The sequence below is a fragment of the Coffea arabica genome, chromosome 8e (genome assembly GCF_036785885.1).
Source record: "Coffea arabica cultivar ET-39 chromosome 8e, Coffea Arabica ET-39 HiFi, whole genome shotgun sequence".
Classification (NCBI taxonomy): Eukaryota; Viridiplantae; Streptophyta; class Magnoliopsida; order Gentianales; family Rubiaceae; genus Coffea; species Coffea arabica.
This window is the reverse complement of record NC_092324.1, coordinates 45,526,449-45,534,617: the sequence shown is the minus strand read 5'-3', so window position 1 is coordinate 45,534,617 and position 8,169 is coordinate 45,526,449. Positions and strand designations below refer to the sequence as shown.

The window sequence follows — 8,169 nt, the reverse complement described above, 5'->3', positions numbered from 1 at the left end:
AAAACTAATAAAAAAATATCCATCAGAGAAATTTAGATCTAACAATAATGGAGAAATTTTTGTTTCCTTTTTTCATTGAATTTTAACATGTGGTTTAATTTTAAGTACTGTAATTGATAGTGGTAAAGATTCAAATGAGAGGAGTATGTATATTAGGAAATACACCAATGATATTTATTTATAATTAACTAATTATGCAAAAAAATCTATATATTTTCTTCATAATTAGAAATTAGAGAATGGATATCTTTAAGTTTTTGTTAGCAAAATTTTTTATTTGCTTAAAAATAAGAATTTGAAAAAAAAATTAATTTTGATTAAAACTTAAAAGAGAAAAAAAAAATCAGTGTAGTAGAAGGGTATTTTTGTCTGTCACAGGGTTAAGTCATACAAAATAAAATTCGAGAGTAAAGTAAGAATCATGTAGTAAGAGGGTTTCGGAATGGAGAATTGGAATAAACCCCTTGGTGCTACCTCTTGGTGCTACTTTCATTGTTGCTTAAAAATAAGAATTTGAAAAAAAAATTAATTTTGATTAAAACTTAAAAGAGAAAAAAAAATCAGTGTAGTAGAAGGGTATTTTTGTCTGTCACAGGGTTAAGTCATACAAAATAAAATTCGAGAGTAAAGTAAGAATCATGTAGTAAGAGGGTTTCGGAATGGAGAATTGGAATAAACCCCTTGGTGCTACCTCTTGGTGCTACTTTCATTGGCCCATTTCCTCATAATCCAGTAGCCCGCATCCACCAGAGTTAGCTGCGGCGTGATTCATAGTTCACTCAACTTATAACAGTTGATTTTATTTTGGCCATCCATAAGTTGTCAAGTTATTCCTAGAAGTCTAAGGTGGTGTTTGGTAAGAGGGTTTCAGAATGGAAAATTGGAATAAACCCCATAATTGTTGTTTGGATTACTACTATCGAAATCGGGATTTTAGAATCATACCTAAAAATTTAGAATTCCTCAATTCCCTGATAACTTGAAGGGTTTTGGATAAAAGCCAAGTCTGATTCCCATTTAGAAATGGGACTCGTCCCGTCGCCCATTAAAAAAATTAATAGATAATTATATACATGTATATATAATTATGTATATAATATATATTATAATTATAATATTTAATTATAATTATATATTATATTATAAAATTAGTATAATTATATAATATATTTATAATTATTATATAGACATATATAATATATTATATAAATATATATTATAATTATTTAATTAAATGTAATTATATTTATATAATATATATTATAAATTTATTAATATTATATAATAATATATTTTTATATATTTATATATATTTATAAATGTATATTATATGTGCATATAATTCCTAATAGTATAAAGAGTGAATGGTCTTAGTAACAGTGATTTTGGTCCCTCATTGGCACCTTAAGTGTGTGGGTAGTCTTGTAATTTTGGAACATGGGTGGTGTGGTTATTGTGTGCTGTTTTGAGGAATTTATGGCTGGCATTTGTTGTTGGGTTGGCTTTTGACGGTGGTGCCCTTATATACCGATCCTGCCCTTGGTTCACCTATTTGAGAATAGTGAATTTGATCCCCTATTGGCACCTTTTGTGTGTGGCCAATTGTGGAATTGCACAGAAACATTTGATCATCATCCTAGGCTGGTGCTGGACAATTGCATGGTTGTGAATGATCATTGTATCTGGACAATTGGCACCTTCTGTATGTGGCCATCTGTGGAATTGCACAGAAACATTTGGTCATCCTAGGCTGGTGCTGGACAGGATAATTCAAAAATATGCATATATTAATCATGCAGTGCGATGGTGCTCTGCTGTTAGACCAGTTCTGCCTTTCCTGATATTAATACTACTTTTGTCAATGCAGTATCTTTTGCAGTGTAAATACACTTTATTCATGAGTTCCAGCAAAACTAACAAACTAACCCCATTGCAGAAATAATGTCTTCGCGCGAAGCGCGAGGCGCACATCAACTAGTATAATATATATGTGTATATAATAATATATAATATAATAAAAATTATATTTAACATATAATATACTTTATAATATATAATATTAGTATAATTAATATTTATATATATTATATAATTATATATTTTATTATAATATTAGTATATTATATAAATATAATTATTTTATTATAATTATATTTAACTAATATATACATATAAATGTATATTATAAATTATATTAATATTAGTATATTTTTATAATATATATTATAAATTTATGAATATTATATAATAATATATTTATAATATATATGTATATTTATAACTGTATATTATATGTGCATATAATTATAATATATACATGTATATAATATTAATAAATTATATAATTATATTTATATTTATTATTTTAAATATACTAATAGGTATTAATAATGATATTTAATATATAATATACATTATATTTATATATTAATATTTATATATATTATATCATTATAATTATATATTTATATTATAACATTTGTATATTTATATTTAATTATATGTATAATATTTAATTTAATTAGTTACAAACTTATAATAATGATATTATTAGTTATATGTATTATATAATGTATATTAATCTATGTAATATAATTGATATTATCAATTATACTAATAATTATACATGTTTATTAATAGAAATTATTAATTAGTTATACTAAATTTACTAATACATTTATACTAATTTATTTAATTAGTGAAAATTTTTTATATCTCATTTACAAAGAGCCAACGAACCAAACATCAACTATAGTAATGATATACATTCCTAACACTGAACCAAACAAATGTATTGGAATGATTTATCATTTAGATGCATAGTTTTACATTGATCTTCCTGTCTTGCATTTATATATTTTTTTAATTAAATTTCACTTTTGTGTAAAACTGACATGTGATGCCCTCAACTGGTAATCTTACTTTAATTTTCGCCCTGAACACAAAAAAAATGTCCAATTACTGTGTATTGAAAAACTAAGGAATTTTTCCATCTTTTAAACTATATTTTCACCAAGTGTCCACAGAATTTGCCATTAATTTACCCAAATTTCAATTAACGTATGTTACATTTTACTTTAAGGTAATTAATCTATACACTAGAATATACTTGTTAACTTTGGGCTACTAGTTTTTAAGAGGGTGTCTAGTGAAAATTGTGTAATTCAATCTGGACAGTTGGAATAACCCAGCGGTATCAGCGGTACCAGATGTCATTGCTCTGCTCCCCGGCCATTCGAGTTCGACACTTTTAACGTAAGGGATCCACTTTTAACCCAGACACAAACAAGAGAAATGTACCACCACAAACAAGAAAAAACAAACAGACTTCATTGTTCAGCGGTCCAGACTTCATTGTTTCCTTTTTTTTTCAACTCTTTTGTTTGATCTTATGGACCACCACAAACAACAGCAGTTCCTTGAAATGGAATTTTCATTGTTTCACTGCTCAGTGCCTTCGCCCTCAGGGTGTTTCTTGTGTTTGTTGGACAAGATCAATTTAAATGCTCAGCACATTTCATTGCAGAAGAAGAAGAAACAGAAGAAACAGCAGAAGTCCACATATACATGATGGAGAACTCTGCTGCTGAATGTGAAAAGTTGATCACCAAGCCTTTACTTGATGATGATCATGATGCGTCTGCAGGAAAGGGTGGCTTCAAAACCATGCCATTCATTTTAGGTAACATTTTTCTTTTCTTTTCTTTTCTTTTCTCTTCTCGAATGTGGAGAAAGGAGGGTTTGAGGACTGAAGCGTCCTTTTGCAAACAAGAAACTACACGACCCTTATTCACTTTGGCCATATCTGATTCTGATTTTGTGTAAGTTTATTAAATTGAAGTTCAGTGATGAACTATTAAAATAAAATTTTCTACTTTGAATTGATCGTTTTGCTTTTTGCTTTTTTTTTTTTTTGGGGGCAGCAAATGAGTCTTTTGAGCAGGTGGCAAGCTATGGGCTACACCCTAACATGATTTTGTACTTGACAAGAGAATATCATTTGAAGATGGCAACTGGATCCAACATAGAGATGTTCTTTGGTCAGCGGCAACAAATTTCATGCCCCTTCTTGGTGCTATAGTTGCAGATTCATTTGTGGGTCGATTTCGGATGATCTTATTTGGATGCATTTTTAGCCTTCTGGTAAGTATTACATTTACAAACTTTACTGGTCTCAGTAATTAATACATCATTGTACAATGTGTGCTTATTTCTTGCTTGTTCATCCATCGTGTCATTTTCAACTGCAGATTGTATGGTAAAATGGACTACTTCTTGAAAGTACCCTTAGCTTTTTGCTTTACTGGTGGATATGATTTTATTTTATATTTTTGATGGTTGGGTTTTTTTTTTTGTGTTTTTTTCTGGGGGATATAACCCAGATAGCAATCTACATGAAAATCCAGATCATATCGAATTCTTGGCAATTATTATGTATTATTGGATGTAGTTTAACATATTTCCAGTTCGTACTGAATCGTAAAGTAGAAGAGGGAGAAAAGGCACTCTTTTCTGTTTTTGAATCTATTCTTTTTCTCCCAGAATATGGTTGGATTATCTCCCGTTCTTGAGAAACATCAAACTCTTGTCTATGCCTTCTTTTTTTGGGTCAAACGGGCCATTTAATTGGATTACTCTTGTGAGGAATTTGGTATCAATTAGAGGCATGTCCAGAGGATACAGTTGCAAATCTTGTGCTATACATGCCAAAGAAAAAAACGGAAAGAAAAAAGGAAGAAGAAGAAATTGGACAATAATGTTACAGATTATCATGTGAGAAGAGCGAGCTGCGATGTCCTTTGAATGGCACGCCATTGTTAGTAAATTGTGGTGTGTATTATTTTCCTGCTGGTGGTTTTGTTTGAAAGGGATGGAAAAGTTAACCAGGTGAAAAATATATCTTTTTTATTCTTTCACTTCGTAATCTTTACGCACTAACAAAATTCTCTCGTTTCTTAGGAACATTGCTGATCATCAAAGCGTGTGTTAGAAATTCTGGTGTCATTCTGGTTCCAGCCACTCTCATTCTTTGTTAACGCTTCTATTTTTTTGGGCTTCAAGTCCTTCATCTTCCATATAGAGGATTCCAACTTTATATGGCATCCGAAAAATTACGGAGGGCATTAGTTTCTCTGTACACACAGCAGCTTTAAATTTTAATTTCAATTACAAATCAACCTCCATCTATATTTCTTTGCAATGAAGAGAACTAAAAACATTAGCTCTTAGATATGGGCTGAAAAAATAAAAACTGAAAGCGAACCTGCTTCTTGCACTTCATTCTTGTCATGCAGTGGTAGGAAAGCATCATGCTGCTGACCAATCTGTTACCACATTCTCTGAATTCAGTGTAGCATTTCTAACACTGATTGAATGATCTGAAAAATGATTTTTACTTTGAAGGGAATGGTTCTTTTGTGGCTGACAACTATGATTCCACAAGCAAGGCCGCCTCCATGTGATGAATCCAATGATAATTGTAGCTCTACAACAACTTCACAACTCTTTCTCTTGTGTTCTTGTTTTGGACTAATGTCCATTGGAAGTGGAGGAATTAGGTCTTCATCCTTAGCTTTTGGTGTTGATCAGTTGAGAAGAGCAGGTGGACAGAACAATGGATGGGTTCTGGAGTCCTATTTCAGCTGGTACTATGCTTCATGCACACTTTCTGTTTTAATCGCTTTTACTTGTATTGTATATCTACAAGACAACATGGGATGGCAAGTTGGTTTCGGCATTCCAGTCGCGCTCATGTTCATTTCAGCTCTGTCATTCTGCCTGGCTTCACCCTTCTATGTCAAGTTGAAGGCTAATTCAAGCTTAATGGTTGAAATGCTTCAAGTGGCTGTAGCCGCTAATAGAAAAGAACGTATAAAAGTTTCAACAGAGAGCTCAAACACGCTGTACCATCACCAGAAGGGTTCATCAAATCTTCCAAGTGAAAAACTAAGGTGAGTGGATGTTCAAATTTAGAGTAGCGTTCCCTTGATCATATTGTTTTCTTGTTGAAATTGATTAGCTCCGTTCTCAGGACCTAGACTAGGGAAGTACAAAAATTCTCTCATTATCTATGTACATAAGAAAAATCAGGTAGTTAGCAACAATTTATTAGTACTTGTTTAGTCGAGGATGCCTGTCTTTGGTAGATGAAATTGGTTCACAAGTACGACTGCATTGTTTTTCCCCTGGTGTTGATTTCAACATTTGTTATAATGTTTTTGACTCTAAGAACGTTCTTTCATAGTTGTTGAAGTTTGAACATTCAAAAGAACAATTGCTATTAGGTCATACATACATTAATCTCTTACAAGAACTTCAAGAATTTGTCCTTTCGGGTTCTTAAATAAAGCTTGCATCATAATAGATCCTGAGAAGGACTTGACAACAGATGGAATAGCAGCTGATCCTTGGACTCTTTGCACAGTAAATCAAGTTGAGGACCTTAAGACGCTTCTCAAAGTAATTCCCATATGGTCCACAGGAATGATAATGTCCGTAAATGTCAGCCAGGGCTCTTTTTCTGTGCTTCAAGCAAAATCCATGAACAGGAAACTTGGTTCGAGCTTTGAAATACCCAGCAGGTTGTTTTGGCATGTTTATCATTATCAGCGTCATACTATGGATAGCTCTTTATGATCGCATTATCCTGCCTATTGCATCAAGAATCTTGGAAAAACCTGTTCATCTCTCAACAAGGGAAAGAATGGGAATTGGATTGCTCCTGTCTTTTGTATGCATGATAGTGACAGCAACAGTGGAGGCTAAGCGACGTAGTCTGGCTATCAGGGAAGGATATTCGGATGATTCAGAAGCAGTGGTGGACATGTCAGTACTTTGGCTTCTTCCCAATATTTCCTGATCGGCGCTGCTGAAGCTGCAAGTGCAGTTGCACAGAATGAGTTCTACTATTCCGAGTCCCCCAGAAGCATGTCGAGTATATCTTCCACTTTGTTGTCACTTGGGGTGTCTGCGGCAAATCTTGTTGCAAGTTTGCTTATGAACGCGATTGACAAACTCTCAAAACTGGGAGGAAAAGAAAGCTGGATTGCGACCAACATCAATAAGGGTCACTATGATTATTACTATTGGGTTCTTGCTGGCTTAAGTATGCTTAACATGATTTATTTCCTCATTTGCAGCAAAGCTTATGGTCCTGGCAAAACAGGATGACTAGAGTGGGTGGTCCTTCAAGCATATGTTAGATTGTCATCATTATACCTGCATAAGGCTGGGAATCAAAAAGATCAGTTGACCTGTATGATTTCATCAATGTCATTGCGCAGGGCTGGTAACGAAGGTCAGGCTGATCTAGTGTTGTTAGCAATGTCATCGATGTATAGGATTTGTATCTCTAGATCTGATGCTATTGGCAATTGGCACATGAATACTCCTACAACACAATGTTTACATATTTAAGATAGCGAGTCTGCCACTTTAAGGGAGTTTATTTTATATGTCATGTTGAATTTTGCACACAGTTTAAGAAAAATGTAATTTGATTAAAAAATATCCACCATTAAAGAAACTTTTTTTTCATTATTACTCCTCAATTAATATTCAACATTTTGTTAATCAAAATTTGACCAAAAAAAAGCTTTTCTTGGATTTGCAACTTCTGGGCTCTCACCAAACATAATTATGTACTAGGAAAGATTTTTTTTTTTTTTGGATAAAACATCATCATTTCATTAAATCTGTATTAATGGTAGAAATTTCATTAACCATACATAGATACAAACAGATCTGAAATACATCTGAAAAACAAATACTTGACCAAATAGTCGATACCATTGATCTAGAAAATCAATCCAGTATTACATCGTGGAACTCTAAAAATATTAAAATAGATAAAACACTTATAACTCCAAGATCATTTGTGTATAATTCTGACGGTATTGCTTGCTTCCTTCTAGATCTTCGAATGAATTGTTTCAAATGATGTTAAGGTAAGATCTGACTAGTTAGATCTAAGAAATTTCAGATTCGACCATCAAATTTGAAAAAACTTAGATATAATATAAGAAATAGAAAAACTATAAAAGCTTTCATTTCTAGGATAGGAGAAAACTCTTACTCGAAATTATTAAGAGAAATTAAAGTCTCACTGGGAAACTTTAGAAGAGGAAAAAACTCTCGTTTGGACCTAAGAGAGAAGAAACTCTCACTAAA

The 8,169-nt window shown here is 32.2% G+C and overlaps 1 pseudogene; it reads left to right on the top strand.

The window, feature by feature from the left end:
* The first annotated feature begins 3,183 nt into the window (after positions 1–3,183).
* LOC113702803 (protein NRT1/ PTR FAMILY 1.2-like) lies at positions 3,184–7,420 on the top strand (annotated as a pseudogene).
* Positions 7,421–8,169: the final 749 nt, after the last annotated feature.